General features: G+C 47.3%; 1 protein-coding gene across 1 annotated transcript in view; it reads left to right on the top strand.

Annotated features, from left to right (window-relative positions):
* Window positions 1-16,673, top strand: part of LOC309569214 (uncharacterized protein) — a gene marked incomplete at both ends in the record, with an annotated part of 183,076 nt that overhangs the window by 67,705 nt on the left and 98,698 nt on the right. The gene's annotated exons all lie outside the window — the stretch shown is intronic.

Genomic DNA, 16,673 nt, shown 5'->3' with positions numbered 1-16,673 from the left:
GCAAGCCATATCGTAATTGAATGTTATTAAAAACTACCTTTCCTTTTCCTTGAAAAACGCAATGCAATATAGCAACCTGGAGGTGTTCTGTACACAGTTGGTGTAAAGAATTTCTACCAGATATGTACTTTCCTGCTTTGTGTGATTGACTCACTGATTTTCCCAAAAATATGCACTAAGAAACAAGTCAGATTTTGTGTATTTCCTGCAACAAAAATCCCATTCTGGTTGAGATATTACCAAAGGGAAATCACATCTACAGCAGACTGCCATTTTCCCTTATTAGAACCCTGCAAGTGTAGCAGCTAAGTGATGATTATAAAGCCACTCCCATTCACATTCACTTTGCACATGGGCAGAGACAAACAGCTATTTTGTCAGCATATCAAACAGTAGGAACCTGCAAATTTTTTTAATAAAAACCCTGCAAGGTAAATAGATCACCCAGATGGGAATGTTCTTTTTTTCCCAGCAAAATGGAGTTACTCTTTAATAAAATGCTCTTTTTTGAACAGTGAAAAGTAATTAACCCCTTTGCACCAGCACCTTCTGGCCCTTTAAGAGTTTTCAGATACCAGAAGGCAAGGCAGGGTATATGATCATGTGACCACCGTGATTGGCTGTCATGGCGGTCAAGGAATCGGAAAGCTCCCAATCTCAAGAAACTATTGGGAGCTTTTTGTTAGCATCTGATAGCTGTGCCGGGAGAGCGCAGGGCATGCACTTTTAGCACAGCTGTGTCTGCAAATTGGTACACAAATATGCGGCCTCTGTGCGCCAAGGCCCACCCGCCGTTAGACCACATATTTGTGTACTGTCGGCGCCTAGGGATTAATTTTTCCAATCAATGACAGAAAAGTGGGCAGGAAACAGAAGTGTACAGATATAATGTTGAAAGTTGGAAAATTGTATGCTAAATACACAAAAAAAAAAAAAAGGAAAAGCAATGCACAAGGACCTGCTCTGTTCTTTATCCCCTGTTGATTGGCATTTGAAATAATCACTTATCAGCAGTACACTCCATTTACCTGCTTTGCAGGTCTCATTCTCTCTGTGTGAGTCTGTTAAGCTTTGTTAGTGGCAGAACTGACAGACTGGATATAGTGTGGTGGTGGGGGGTATTCAAAAAAGCATTTGCAACACTTTTCTGGCAGTATGACCTTTTTAAAGGTCCTGCTACCAGTTTCAGTAGCTTTACTGACACGTATGTCAGAGTCAGGTAGTTCCTAACAGCGCCACTTTTACAAAGCGGTACTATGACTGCACTAAATTTTAAAAAAAAAATGCCTCCAGTTCGGAGATAACAAAGCTGGAAGTACTGTAAATAAAGTGATTGGCAGTCTAAAGTTTTTTTTTACCCTAAAGCTATTTCTGCATATTTCGGTATAAGCACTATAGGAATCTTTTCTGTTACGTCCTCCAACAGTCGCTGCCTCCTCTAAGTCATCACTATTGGGTATTGACTTCCGCTCCGCAGAAGTGGCTAGGCATAAGACTTAGTCAAAAGAACAAAGGCATTTGCATATACACACCCATGGGGGCTGTCCCACTGGTCAATACCCCCCCTGCAGTGACACTCCCAACTCAGTTTGTTTCTGCCTAGCATCAGGAGTAGTTAGGCTTTCCCTGTGCTGGGGCTACAGTCTCAGCCTTCTAATCTTTTTTATTTGATTTTCTTTTAAAAATGTCAGTTGTTTATTTTGTCAGCTTTCGTTTTTAGTGGATTCTTCGGATGAAGATGGATTCATGCGGAGCTGGGATTCGGACTGACCGCCCTGGTTCTCCAGGGCAGAGGGTCAGAGGGACCCCCAGCCCGCCATCGAGCGTTCGGCCATGGTTCGTCCTGGCATTATGAACGACCCATCCCTGCTCGCAGCAGGGATGCAGCTGTGAGGTGGCTACCTCACTGGACACATTTGTGATACTGCAGTGTAATGTCCTTGGCTAACGGCATTCCCTGTCAGATGAGGACAGCGGCTTTCCGTTCTGAGAGGCACCCAATGCCATCTGGTACAGGTAAGTACTTCTGTGTGGGGCCTCTGTCTGGGGTGGCTGTCCTGTGTTGCTGTGTGTCCCCCACAGTCTGTGCCTGTGTGGGGCTACCTTTGGCGATCCCTGCGGGGGTCTTTTGTACATGCGCTGCGGTGCTGTGTTTTGTTGGGGGCCCCTTCCCCTGTATCACTTCTGTGTTTTTTTCTGGGGGTGCAGACGATGTGTGTGGCGGCCGCAGCGGGGGAAAAACCGCGCAGTCCGCCATCTTTACTATGGGCATACATGTCTGGCTTCACTGTGGGCTACATTACATGTTGTTTTGGCACCATCTGCCGCCATTTTGCGTGTGGCAGACCGATCGTTCTGAGCACATGTTTGGCGGCCATTTTCCTGAAGCCTCCCATTCACTTCTATAGGCAGCCATTTTCCCTGGGTCCTGCAGCTTATAGTTCAGCCTCTTCTGACCTCACTTCCTTTTCCTCTGAAGCAGCGATCGAGGTGGTAACACTCTGTGGGGCTCTGCAGATGTCTCTTCCATAACTTTCTATTTTGTCATTCCTGGCTCAGTTTCTTCTCCTTTTTGGGGGTCTTTAGTCACTGTACATATAGCGGTGGGCTGCGCACTCCGCAGCGGTATTAAAGGGCCAGTACCTTTTATTGCAATGTTGTTTTCTAACTTGGGCGATAGATTCTCAGGACAGCAAATTTCCTCCAGCTCTGGTGGGGGACCCCAGTCCTGTTGGGGCCCCTGTTATACCTGATTTGGCCGCCGTAGTGGCGTCTTTAGTGTCCAAAATGGAGGTACTGATGGCTGAACGTCCTGCTAGGAAAAGACCCAGATTATCTATCTCCTCTTATTCAGATGGTGATGGGGCTGCTGCGGCGGGCGTGCCCTTTTCAGGGTCTCGCTCATCCTTGGACCTTCTGGGGTCTGAGGGGGAGGCAGAGGGGGTTGATGTTTCTCCCCCGGGGTCGCCTGAAGAAAGCTCGACCATGGATGAGTTGATTGTTTCTGTTAAAGAAACACTGCACTTGGAGGATAAGCCCAGTCCTCCGGGCATTGTGTCCTCTTTTGGTACACATAGGACCCGCAAGTCGGCGCAGGATTTTCCCTGCCCCGCTGAGTTTCATTACACTGTGAATGAACTCTGGCGCACTTTAAAACGTCCATTCATGGTTCCTAGTCGGTTTAAACTACTTTATCCCTTTGCGCCAGCTACGGAATCGCGATGGTGTGTGCCTCCACAAGTGGATCACACTGTGGCCGTCTTAATCAAGGCTACCTTGATTCCTACTGAGGAGACCCCGGTATTTCGGGATCCCACGGACAGAAGGTTGGAGTCTCTAGCCCGCCATTCCTACACGGTGGCGGGTTCCTTGCTCAAACCTGTTTTTGCGTCTGTTCTGGTGGCTCAGGCGGTTGCGGATTGGACTAAGGTGCTTAGATGCAACCTCGCGTCTGATTCCGCCTCCCCTGCCACGCTGGCTATGGTGGATCAAATTCACCAAGGAGTCATGTATTTGTGCAATGTGGCCTTAAATGAGGCCCCCTTGGTAGCACGCCTATTTAGTGTTGCGGTGCTTAATCGTCGACTGATCTGGCTGAAGAGCTGGTTGGCTGACCAGACATCACGGAAAACTGTTGCTGATTTTCCTTATGCAGGTTCTCGCCTTTTTGGCGAGGCCTTGGATACCTTGGTAAAAGGTGTCACGGGGGGTAAAAGCACCATGCTGCCATAGAACCCCAAGAACAAGTCCTTTCATGGCAAACGGGGTTCCACCTCTCGACCCAATCAAGGGTCCTTTCGTGCCTTGCAGAATCAAACCAAGGGCAAGCCCTTCAAGGGCCAAGGTAGCCAGAAGAATCCCTGGGCGGGCAAGCAGAAGTCCGGCAATGCCGGTATGGCGGGTCAGTCCGCCTCTGCCTGAAGGGATGCCCTCACCCATTTCAGGGGTTGGGGGACGTTTGCGCGGTTTCCTCCAACCTTGGCTGCTCCGAATTCCGGACAGGTGGGTTCAGGAAATCATTTGATCAGGTTACAAGATCTAATTCCTTTCCCGGGCCGGCAGACAGATTTTTTCCCTCAAATCTTCATTTGACCCGGGGGCGTCTGCAGGACCTGCATCAAGCAGTGCAGGACCTCCTTGCCCAGGGGGTGATTGTCCCGGTGCCTCAGTGGGACAGGTTTCGGGGGTTTTATTACAATCTGTTCACTGTGCCCAGAAAGGAGGGCAAGGTACGTCCTATTCTGGACCTAAAAGCACTGAACTGCTTTGTGCGCGTTCGAAGTTCTGTATGGAATCTCTCCGCTCGGTGGTGGCCTCCCTGAGTCCAAGGGAATTCCTGGTCTCTATAGACCTGAAGGATGCGTACCTGCACATCCCCATTTTCGAGGGTCACCAGAGGTACCTTCGTTTCGCAAATCGCGGAGGACCACTATCAGTTTGTGGCGTTACCTTTCGGTCTCGCTTTGGCTCCAAGGGTCTTTACCAAAGTGTTGGCGCCTGTTCTGGGCCTGCTCAGGGCACAGGGCATTGCGGTCTTGGGGTATCTGGACAATCTCCTCTTAAGATCGAGTGTCAGCCAGAACCTAATGCGCGATCTGTCCACCACGGTACAGACGCTCCAGGAGTTCGGATGGACAATCAACGTACAGAAGTCGACCTTGTCTTCTTCGGTTCGTCTTCCCTATCTGGGAATGATCCTGGACTCTGCTCAGGCAAAGGTATTCTTGCCGGAGGACAAGCTCCGGACCCTGCAGGACAAGATCAGGTCCCTAAGGGACGATCCGTCTTCGTCGCTCAGCTTCGAGGCGATACCCTTTGCTCAGTTTCACACACGGTCTCTTCAAGCGGAGATCCTGGCCATGTGGGACAGACTACCTCAGTCCTTGGATCTGAGTGTCTCATTGAGTCGCCGGACCAGAATGGATCTTCTGTGGTGGCTCCAGTCCCCGACGGTGTCAGAAGGAAAATCCTTCCGTTCGTTACTGTGGACGGTGATTACCACGGATGCCAGCCTGTCGGGCTGGGGTAGAGTCCTGGGCAAACTGTCTGCCCAGGGCACTTGGTCGGGGGAGGAATCTTCCCTTCCGATCAATGTGTTGGAATTGAGAGCAATAAAACTCTGTCTCTTCCAGTGGTCGGATCGACTTCGGAGCTGTCCTGTTTGGGTACAGACGGACAATGCTACCGCGGTGGCTTGCATCAACCACCAAGGGGGCACCAAGAGTGCCCGGGTGGCCCGGGAGGTGATCGACATTCTGTCTTGGGCCGAGACTCATGTCCCGGCGATTTCAGCAGTTCACATTCCGGGTGTGGAGAATTGGCAGGTCGACTATCTGAGCCGCCAGACCCTGGACCAGGGGGAATGGTCCCTGCACCCGGAGGTCTTCCAAATGCTGTGTGCGAAGTGGGGATCCCCGGACGTGGATCTGTTAGCATCTCGGCTAAACCACAAGGTGGAAAGGTTCGTGGCAAGAATGCGGGATCCTCTGGCAGACGCCTTGGATGCGTTGGTGGCCCCTTGGCATCAGTATCGTCTGATGTATGCCTTTCCTCCGATTCAGTTGTTGTTCAGGTTCCTTCGCAGGTTAGCCTCGGAACCGCACCTGGTGATTCTGGTGGCGCCGGACTGGCCACGCTGGTCCTGATACGCCGACGTTGTTCACCTGGCAGTGGCGCCTCCTTGGCGGCTGCCAATGCGGGAAGATCTACTGTCTCAGGGACCGATCTTCCATCCTGCTTTACAGTCGCTGGCTTTAACGGCCTGGCTGTTGAGACACAGGTCCTGAGAGACAGGGGCCTCTCCCCTGAGGTCATTCCTACTCTGATCAAGGCTAGGAAGACCTCATCTGGTAAAATCTATTACCGTACCTGGAAGGCTTACTTTGCCTGGTGTGAGTCCAGGGGGTTCTCCCCTCGCTCATACTCGGTATCGAGAGTGTTGGCTTTCCTCCAGTCTGGGGTGGACCTGCGCTTGGCGCTGGCCACGATAAAGGGCCAGGTGTCTGCACTGGCTATTCTTTTCCAACGCCCTGTGGCATCTCATTCCTTAATTCGCACCTTCATTCAAGGTGTGCGACATTTGGCTCCTCCCAGGAGGGAGCCTTTACCTCCATGGGACTTGAACTTAGTTCTGTCCGTGTTACAGCGTTCTCCCTTTGAAAACATCAGGGAGATATCGTTGCCTCTGCTGTCTAAGAAGGTTGCCTTTTTAGTGGCGATCACTTTGGCTCGCAGAGTGTCGGAACTGGCGGCGTTGTCTTGCCACTCTCCTTACTTGGTTATTCACAAGGATAAGGTGGTCTTGCAACCTCATTCGTCTTTTCTTCCTAAGGTGGTCTCTGAGTTCCACCTTAATGAGGACATTATCCTGCCTTCGCTTTGTATGAAGCCTAAGCATCCTAAGGAGGTTGCTTTGCATTCCTTGGATGTTGTCAGGGCGATCAGGGTTTACCTGTCGTCTACGGAGTCCTTTCGGAAGACGGATTCCCTCTTTGTCCTTCCTGAGGGACCTCGGAAGGGCATGGCTGCGTCTGCAGCGACCATTGCCAAATGGATCAGACAGACCATTGAACAGGCTTATGGTTTGACGGAACGGGTTCCACCCTTCCCTGTTAAGGCGTCCTGGGCCTATTGGCATCGTGCCTCAGTGGCCCAGGTGTGCAAGGCTGCGACTTGGTCATCGGTGCACACCTTTTCCAAATTCTAAAAGGTGGATGTTCTGGCATCAGCTGATGCCTCCTTTGGCCGCAAAGTTCTCAGTGCGGCAGTGCCATAGGGGACCCTTGTTTTTTTGTGGGTCCCTGGCTGTTGGGGTGTATCCCCTGGGTTATTTGGGCTGTTGTTCCTGTTGAGCCTTGTTTTCTATTGCCCAGAAGGTTCTCTTACTGTGCGTGTAAGGTTCCTTTCTCTGATGTGGGTACTGCGTTGCCTTTTCTACGGTTGCGTCTCCCACCCCTCATGTCTACACTGCTTTGGGACATCCCAATAGTAATGACTTAGAGGAGGCGGCGACTGTCGGAGGACATAAGAGAAAACTGAATTTTTGTAAAATCTTACCTGTAAAATTCCTTTCTCTGAGTCCTCCGACAGTCGCTGCCCCGCCCCTCTTTTGGGGTTGTTTTCTTACCTACTGCTATTCTACCAAACTGAGTTGGGAGTGTCACTGCAGGGGGGTATTGACCAGTGGGACAGTCCCCATGGGTTTGTATATGCAAATGCCTTTGTTCTTTTGACTAAGTCTTATGCCTAGCTACTCCTGCGGAGCGGAAGTCAATACCCAATAGTGATGACTTAGAGGAGGCGGCGACTGTCGGAGGACTCAGAGAAAGGAATTTTACAGGTAAGATTTTACAAAAATTCCGTTTTTTTCACCCATATGCACCCTGATGACACTAAATTAAGAGAAGGCACTCTATGGAAGGAAAAAGAGATGGGAGATCGAGATTCTCTGAACAAGCCAGGAGGGGCTCAAACGCACTGTTTTGACCAAACTTATTTGTGAGGTCACACATTTTGAGGGGGGGACGCACGAGTGTAGTGGCACATCGTATTTTTTGGAGCACTTTGAGGATAACAAGCCATATTTGTGGATGGTGATTGGCTGGTGGGGTCACGCCACACAAGAGCTACAGTCAGGTCCATAAATATTGGGACATCGACACAATTATAATATTTTTGGCTCTATAATGGATTTGAAATTAAACAAACAAGATGTGCTTTAACTGCAGACTTTCAGCTTTAATTTTAGGGTATTTACATCCAAATCAGGTGAAAGGTGTAGGAATTACAACTGTTTGTATTGCCTCCCACTTTTTAAGGGACCAAAAGTAATGGGACAGATTAACAATCGTAAAATCAAACTTTCACTTTTTAATACTTGGTTGCAAATCCTTTGCAGTCAATTACAGCCTGAAGTCTGGAATGCATAGACATCACCAGAGATGAAACCCAGCGTCTGGTGATGTCTATGCATTCCAGACTTCAGGCTGTAATTGACTGCAAAGGATTTGCAACCAAGTATTAAAAAGTGAAAGTTGGATTTATGATTGTTAATCTGTCCCATTACTTTTGGTCCCTTAAAAAGTGGGAGGCAAATATACAAACTATTGTATTTCCTACACCGTTCACCTGATTTGGATGTAAATACCCTCAAATTAAAGCTGAAAGTCTGCAGTTAAAGCATATCTTGTTTGTTTCAGTTCAAATCCATTGTGGTGGTGTATAGAGCCAAAAAGATTAGAATTGTGTTGATGTCCCAAAATTTAGGGACCTGACTGTATATAGACTACCAATAAAAGGACTTTATATTAGCACCTTTGATTGCATGTGGTTTTGATTTTAACACAGGAGTCTGTCTATGCACTGTATGATTTGTTAAAGATTGTTTTGTTTTGCACCCAGCAATATTTATGTTTGTAAGCTAAACACAGTGCTGCATATACTGTATATTAATTGGAAAAGATCCAGTACTGCTTCCTCTCTTCTCACAGGACTCAGAGGCAGCAGCGGGAGCCATTCACTCCTGCTGCTGTCAATCAAATCCTGTTAGGATCCTGTTGACTCTTCTCTTAACAGGAAAGCCATAGATAGATCGAAATTCGGCCAGTTCAACAGCCAGTCCCTGCTGAACTGGCCGAATTTAATCCATCTATGGCCAGCTTAACCCAGGGAACCTGTCTTCCTTTGTGCTTCTTGAAGAAAACAAAAGATTATTAGTTGATAGCTTAAATTACCATACCACTAAATTCTAAATGGTTACTAAAAATCTGTATTCCAGTTGATAACCTAAAACCCATCTTTATAAGTAATGCTGGCAACAATTATAAGTACAGAAGCATGAGCATTACCAAGATGTGGCGACATAATTAAGCCTGATGATATACATACCATCCACATAATTATGAAAGGGAACCTTTTGAGCCTCCAGATTCCTCAAGCCCTGTGCTCTTGGGACACTGCTGTCACTGAGCTGTCATACTGATTTGCCACCCTTTTTGCCTGCTAACAGCATGTTTTCAACTTGCTGAGTAAGCTGCTGAACTGCAGTTCTTTTATTATTGTGAATATTGTTAGTAAGTTGGTTTCACAGTTTCCAAGAGCTGCTAATCTGGGCATCAAATGTATGGACAGAATCTAAGATATTTGCAGAGTATGAATGTTATATAATCATGTTTAGAGAGTAAGGAAAGCCATTTTTTAAAAGTTTCCTTACTTTCCCCGTCCCCAGATCCCATCTCCATAGATGCCAACAGTCACGGATTTCCAATCTGCTGATTTTTAAACTTTATGGCATACACATATTGCTATTGTGGTGTAGGATCTGGGCCTGCTGTCCCTCCATCCCTCTTGTTTCCTTTCTTTCTCTCTATTCCTACCTCCATCCCTCTTTCTTTCTTCTCTCTCCTTCCCTCCCTAGTACTTTTATTTTTTTCTTTCCCTCCCCCCTCCAACCTTTCTCTCTCTTTCCCTCTTTCTTCTCCCCCACCATCCCTCTTTTACCTCAGACTCTATTTAACCACACCCCCATTAGGCCATGCCCACTATTTAGCATACTCTAAACCACACCCACTTCGTGTGTCACATACCCATCTCCATCTAGGCCATACCTACAAATGAATGCCCCACCCCTAATTAAAATAAGACTCTGTCTACAGACAAAAAAGTGTCCCTATAAGTTTTTTGAGAATGTTGGCAACTATGCATCTCCCTGCTCTATAGAAGTGGGGATATAATGTATATATGCAGGCTACACCACATAGTGAAAGCAGTTGCCTACAATCGAAAACCCAGATGCTATAAATTTAAAAGAATCAAGCCAACATGATACAAATTCTAAAGAGCACATACTATGTAGTTCTTTTGTACAGTATATAACCTTCCCTCACCACTAGTGAGTAGAAAAGAACTATAAATATATTTTAGTAATCATCACTACACAGTATAATAAAACTGTTCCTTGGGTTGCACCAATACAGTTTTTTTTATCGGCAAGTATGAGTACCGATACTTTTGGTCAAGTATTCACTGGTACCGATACTTTGCGGTGGGATCTGCATCAATACAAAATGACTGGACGCAAATAATCACATGTGACTTGAACAGGAACATTGTACGAATCCTTTCTGAATCGCATGCAATTTCCCCCACTGATCCTGTGTGTGTGAACCCAGTATAGAAGGGAAGTGAAATGAAGATGGCAATCAGTGCAATTCCCTAGTAATCCCCTGCTAATGTGAACCAAAGACCTATATTAGATGTATTATAATTTGATATGTCTCCAAATTAGAGTGAGACAATATCCAAACCTGAAGAAATAACAAATGTGCAAATTCTATGTGTCTCAAATATCTTTGAACTGAATAATTTTTCTTAAAAAGTGCCAAGTGCAATATAATTAATTATTGTGTATGCATAGAAAAGTGCCATCAGATATAATAGTGCAAAGTGTCAATTAACGTGTAAAGTGGTAAAAGAATTTTGACCAGCTTCCTGGAAAATGTATGTAAAGTGCATGAAGAAAAGAAAAAACCCTATTTTTGTATAAGAGAAAAAACATTGACCAGCTTCCTGGAAAATGTATGTAAGGTGCACTATTGTATCAAATGGAAAAAAGTTTAAAAAAAAAATAATAATGGGATTCATAACATAATGACATATCCCAAAATTTATACAAATTGAAAATTTTGACTCAAACTGTTAGACAGGTTAATTTGGTTGGTAAGCAGACTGGCTAGCAGATTGAACTGGGAATTTCACCTTTGTTTGTTTCATGTGTAGAGCCCTTCCATGTGTTCTTTGCTATGAAGGCCAGTAATAGGCGGGGGCAGTGGTCATTTTGTTTGTTGTTAATGTGTACTGGTGAGTGGACATACTGGATGCCTTTGCTGTAATATCATCAGCTGAGCTTCCATTATGCCCCCAATTACCTTTCAGAGGAGGGATTGGCCACCTCCAGGCTCACCTGCCCCATATCTATCCATTCGCTTGCATGTGCTTCCACTGTGAAGGCTCTTATAAATTCATTAGAGTAGGACTGCAGGTAATACAGGGAGCCGTGGAGTGGCCCTGCAGCTTTCACATGCGTTTGCAAATGTGTGTTAACTAAACCCCTGTTTTGACGCAAACTGTTAGACAGGTTAATTTGGTTGGTAAGCAGACTGGCTAGCAGATTGAACTGGGAATTTTACCTTTGTTTGTTTCATGTGTGGAGCCCTTCCATGTGTTCTTTGCTATGAAGGCCAGTAATAGGTGGGGGCAGGGGCCATTTTGTTTATTGTCTATGTGTCTCAAATATCTTTGAACTGAATAATTTTTCTTAAAAAGTGCCAAGTGCAATATAATTAATTATTGTGTATGCATAGAAAAGTGCCATCAGATATAATAGTGCAAAGTGTCAATTAACGTGTAAAGTGGTAAAAGAACTTTGACCAGCTTCCTGGAAAATGTATGTAAAGTGCATGAAGAAAAGAAAAAACTCTATTTTTGTATAAGAGAAAAAGGTGCACTATTGTATCAAATGGAAAAAAATTTTAAAAAAAATAATAATAGGATTCATAACATAATGACATATCCAAAAAATTTATACAAATTGAAAACATATGTCCGTGAATAAATACGCTATAGTAAATGTCTTAAATTTCAAAAGAGGTCTTGATAAAGAGCAAGATGCCAGTGCAGGAATAGTGCAAAAACGGTGTGAGAAATCCACATATAATAAGTGCCTTCAGTGCACAATCGTGAGGACACCACCTGTGTGTCAAAGGTCTCTCTAAATAAACTCACCAGAGAGTAAGCTGGTATTACCCAGCAATCACGCTTAAGGGTTAAATATCCAGCATAAACATATTATTTCAGAGGTAACCACCAACCATCACGCTTATGAGGTTAAATGTTCAGCATGATCACCATGTTTCTATAATAATTGCCAGAGAGATGGAGACTCAGAACATGTAGAGAACTTGCTCCAGGGGAGAGTCCAGAGGGTGGTGATAAATGGGGAGTACTCGGATTGGGCGGGTGTGGAAAGTGGGGTCCCCCAAGGTTCTGTCCTGGGGCCAATCCTGTTTAATTTATTCATAAATGACCTAGAGGAGGCAGGGTTCATACGGTAATGGAAATCCTGGAAAAGTTTTGGAATTTTTAGATGACACTTTCCAGGCCTGGAAAGGTCATGGATAATTAGGAAACACACTAGGTTTTGGAAAAGTCATGGAATTAAATTACTGTGGAGGAGCGAAGAGCGGAGGGGAGCGGATGCTTAATTATTTTAATTATTTTATAATTATATTGCCACATACTGTATTTACATTTCGCTGTATTAGCGTCCTTCCGGGTCCGCGGTATGCGCGTGCTGTCATTGCCCAGCAGCAGCCGAAGAGATGACCCAATCAGGCAGCGGGGAGGGCTGGCCGCGGTTTGCCTGGAGACACTGTGACTGGCTAGCAGCAGCAGTAACAGCCGGGAGATTATCAACCAATGAGGCAGCGGAAGCGTCACTGGAGGGCGGGCCGGCCGCATGAACGTGATGATGACGCGGAAGGGGGCGGTAACCGTTTTGCGCGCCTTCCAACCCCCCTGCAATGCTTTCCAAACTCCCCCCTTAATTCTCTCCAGTCCCCCCATGCCCTTCAGCTCCTCCAGTGCTCTCTGCTTCCCCTGTGCTCTTCTATCTTCTATCATGTCTGCAGTCTCTGACCTTCTCTTGTAACATGTCTGCAGCCTCTGACTACCTCCTGTATCATGTCCGCAGCCTCTGACCACCTCCTGTATCATGTCCGCAGCCTCTGACCATCTCCTGTATCATGTCCGCAGCCTCTGACCACCTCCTGTATCATGTCCGCAGCCTCTGACCACCGCCTGTATCATGTCCGCAGCCTCTGACCACCTCCTGTATCATGTCCTCGGCCTTTGACCACCTCCTGTATCATGTCCGCAGCCTCTGACCACCTCCTGTATCATGTCCGCAGCCTCTGACCACCTCCTGGATCATGTCCGCAGCCTCTGACCACCTCCTGTATCATGTCTGCAGTCTCTGACCACCTCCTGTATCATGTCTGCAGCCTCTGACCTTGTCCTGTATCATGTCGGCAGCCTCTGACCTTCTCCTGTATCATATCCGCTGAATGTACAGTGTGTGTCGGAAAACATTTGACATTTGGAACATGGGAGAGGCAGTGCTGTCTAGCCACGCTAAAGGTGCAAAGCACCAGTCTGCAGCTGCGTGCTTGACAGCTTCCAATCTGATCGCTGCCTTTTTCACCCGTGCGCCTGAAGTGACACCGGCTCCCAGCTGCGGCAGCGGTGCTTCCATCTCATCCACTGTAAAACAAGGGACCATTTTGAGTCACGCTGTATGCAGAAACAAAACCCTAACTGCAGAGGTACTGTACACTACAAAGATTGTCATTTATTTTAGTAAAAATATGCTGGGTGTGACATGGATTTTCTTCTTATTTAACATGTATACATAGACATTTCATGAAACATTAGGTCATGAATATTTACGTGAAGTCATGGAAAAGTCATGGTAAAGTCATGGAATTTTATTGGTGAAAATGTGTATGAACCCTGAGGAGGGGATATCCAGCACAATCTCGGTATTTGTGGATGATACTAAACTAAGCATGCCAATATCAAGCGGACTTGAACAAAATAATGGGGTGGGCAACTAAATGGCAGATGAGGTTTAATGTTGAAAAATGTAAAGTAATGCACTTGGGTATCAGAAACACGAAAGCAAGCTACTCACTAGGGGGGGGGGGGGGACTTCTGGGTGAACTAGTGGACAACAGGCTTGACAGTGGCATGCAATGCCAAGCTGCTGCAAGCAAAGCCAACAAAATACTGGCATGTATAAAAAAGGGGATTCACTCCAGAAATAAAGAGATTATTCTCCCACTCTACAAAACTCTGGTCCGGCCACATCTGGAGTATTCCGTCCAGTTCTGGGCACCGGTCCTCAGAAAGGATGTGCTGGAACTGGAGAGAGTCCATAGAAGAGCAACAAAATAATTAAGGGAATGGAGGACATCAGCTATGAGGAAAGACTACAAGCATTGGACTTCTCTCTCTGGAGAAGAGACGCTTGAGGGGGGATATGATATCAATGTACAAATACTGTACCGGTGAGGACCCTAGCATAAGGAACAAACTTTTCAAAGAAAGGGAATACAATAAGACACATGGCTACTCACTGTAAGAGACGCTCAATGCGCGTGCCCAGGCACACGGGAAGCAATGTGCAAATGCGCATGCGCCAATGCGCGGACGCGCGAACGTGCGTACACAACGTGCGCACGCAATTGGCGCCAAATGGCCTATTTATACCAGGCGATGACAGGAGCACATTGCTGAGTGGTCTTTCAGCTTGTGTTCCTGTTTACCTGTGCCCTGACCTGCTTGTGGATTTCCCGTTATACTGACCCGGCTCGCCTTTGACTCTCCTTGGATTCCTGCCTGCCTACCTGTGACCTCAGCTTGTGTTTGACCCTGCCTTGCCTTATGCCTTTGTACCTTGCTGCCAGACTGTGTACCGACTTCGGCCTGTATCCTGACTCCGCTTTTGTCTCACGTTCCTGTACCCGTGCTGTCCGGCTGTTGACAACTCCTTGGCTAGTGTTCCGAAGTCGCTCCTGCCTTCTCATCCAGCATCACCGGGTTCCAGTTCCAGGTGTTCATCCGGTGATCCACAGCCATCAGTCTTCTGCCAAGACATCACCCGCTACACCGGCCCTCGTGCCACTCTGTGTCCTACACCGCCTGTCATCTCTATCAGGGGTGTTGGACAGGAGGTGCAAGAGAAGCCCCCTCTACAGCTTGGTCTCCACCAGGTACGTGATAGTACCACTCAGCCAGATGTCGGAGACCGAGAGAGGGGCTTCACCTCTAGAGACATTATGCCAGCAACTTGCCTCGCTTACCCAAGCAGTCAAATCCTTGCAAGAGGGCTACTTCCAATTAGAGGGTCGCATCCAATCCATGGCTTCTATCCCGGCAGCCCCGGCACCTGGGTCCTCTGTGCCCGAACGGGCTCTATCTACACCTGCAGTGGTTTTGCCACCACCAGAACCTCGGGTACCTGCTCCAGAACGATTTTCGGGTGACCGACACAAATTCCGGGCTTTTAGGAATTCTTGTGAGCTATACTTTGCCCTGCAGCCACGGACTTTCTCACTTGAATCCACCAAGGTGGGGTTCGTAATCTCTCTACTGCTCGGAGAGCCGCAATCCTGGGCCCACCGTCTGCTGGAACAAAATAGTATAGCCCTGAACACCGTCTCATCATTTTTCGAAGTGATGGCGCAGCTTTATGACGACCCCCAGCGATCTGTTACAGCCGAAGCAACCCTACATGCATTACAGCAAGGCCGCCGCCCTGCTGAGGACTATGTTGCCGAATTCCGCAGATGGGCTTCCGATACAGGCTGGAATGATGCAGCCTTACGGCATCAATTCCGTCTCGGCCTATCAGAGGGCCTTAAGGATGAACTTGCCAGAGTGGGTACGCCTGATTCTCTTGATGACCTTATTAGTCTTGCGATCCAGCTTGACCGCAGGCTCAGGGAACGGAGAGTGGAAAGAGCTGGAAGTTCCAGACCTACCTGGATGTTGCCTCAAGTGCCGTCACCTCCGGCTTTTCATTCACCTGTCTCTTTCCCCACAACCTCCAGTGTAGAGCCCATGCAACTTGGACTTTTACGCTCTCCACTAACCACTGAGGAGAGATTGCGAAGACGCCGGAACAACTTATGCCTCTATTGTGGGGAAGCCGGACATTACCTTCAGACCTGCCCGGTGCGGCCTAGTAAGTCTCAGTTTGTCTTCCCTTCTTACCTTGCAAACAGTTATAGGAGGGATCTGTCCACTCACATTACTCTACCTCTCTCACTACAGATTCTCGGAAAAAACATCCAAGTCCCAGTCATTATTGACTCCGGCGCTTGCAGCTGCTTCATGGACAGTGACTTTGCTCAGCGTCATCAAATCCCTCTGCAAGCAAAGACTCGCCAGCTATCTATCCATTTAGCTGATGGATCCCATCTCAAGTCCGGGCCTATAACCCAGGAAACCTGTCCATTACTGGCTATCTCTAATAAAGGCCACCGAGAATACTTATGTTTGGACATTATCCCTTCTCCTCTGTTCCCTATCATTCTCGGTATTCCATGGCTACAAGCACACAATCCTCAGATAAACTGGAAGTCAGGAGAAGTGGCATTTCCATCCACCTACTGTCAACAAAACTGTTTCCAGCCCAGTCCTGGGAGACCTGCATCACTTTTGGGCCTGCAACCTGATCCCTCTGCATCCCAACTTGTGCCCGCGGCTTACCATGAGTTCTTGGAAGTCTTTGATAAACAGAGCAGACATCCTACCACCTCACCGGCCGTATGACTGCCCAATTGAACTTTTACCAGGTGCTGAGATTCCGTTTGGGCATATCTTCCCCCTCTCTGAACTGGAACTCGAGGCATTACGCATTTACATTGACGATAACCTGAAAAAAGGCTTCATCCGACCCTCTACGTCCCCCGCGGGGGCTGGTATTTTCTTCGTTGAAAAGAAAGACCATTCTCTACGCCCCTGTGTGGATTATCGGGAGTTGAACAAGGTTACTGTCAAGAACAGATACCCCCTGCCCTTAGTTCCTGAACTTTTCCAACGCTTCAGGGCAG

Source organism: Pelophylax lessonae (assembly GCF_965119305.1).
Source record: "Pelophylax lessonae genome assembly, chromosome: 13".
In the NCBI taxonomy this organism is placed as follows: Eukaryota; Metazoa; Chordata; class Amphibia; order Anura; family Ranidae; genus Pelophylax; species Pelophylax lessonae.
This window is presented reverse-complemented; position numbering and strand designations above follow the sequence as displayed.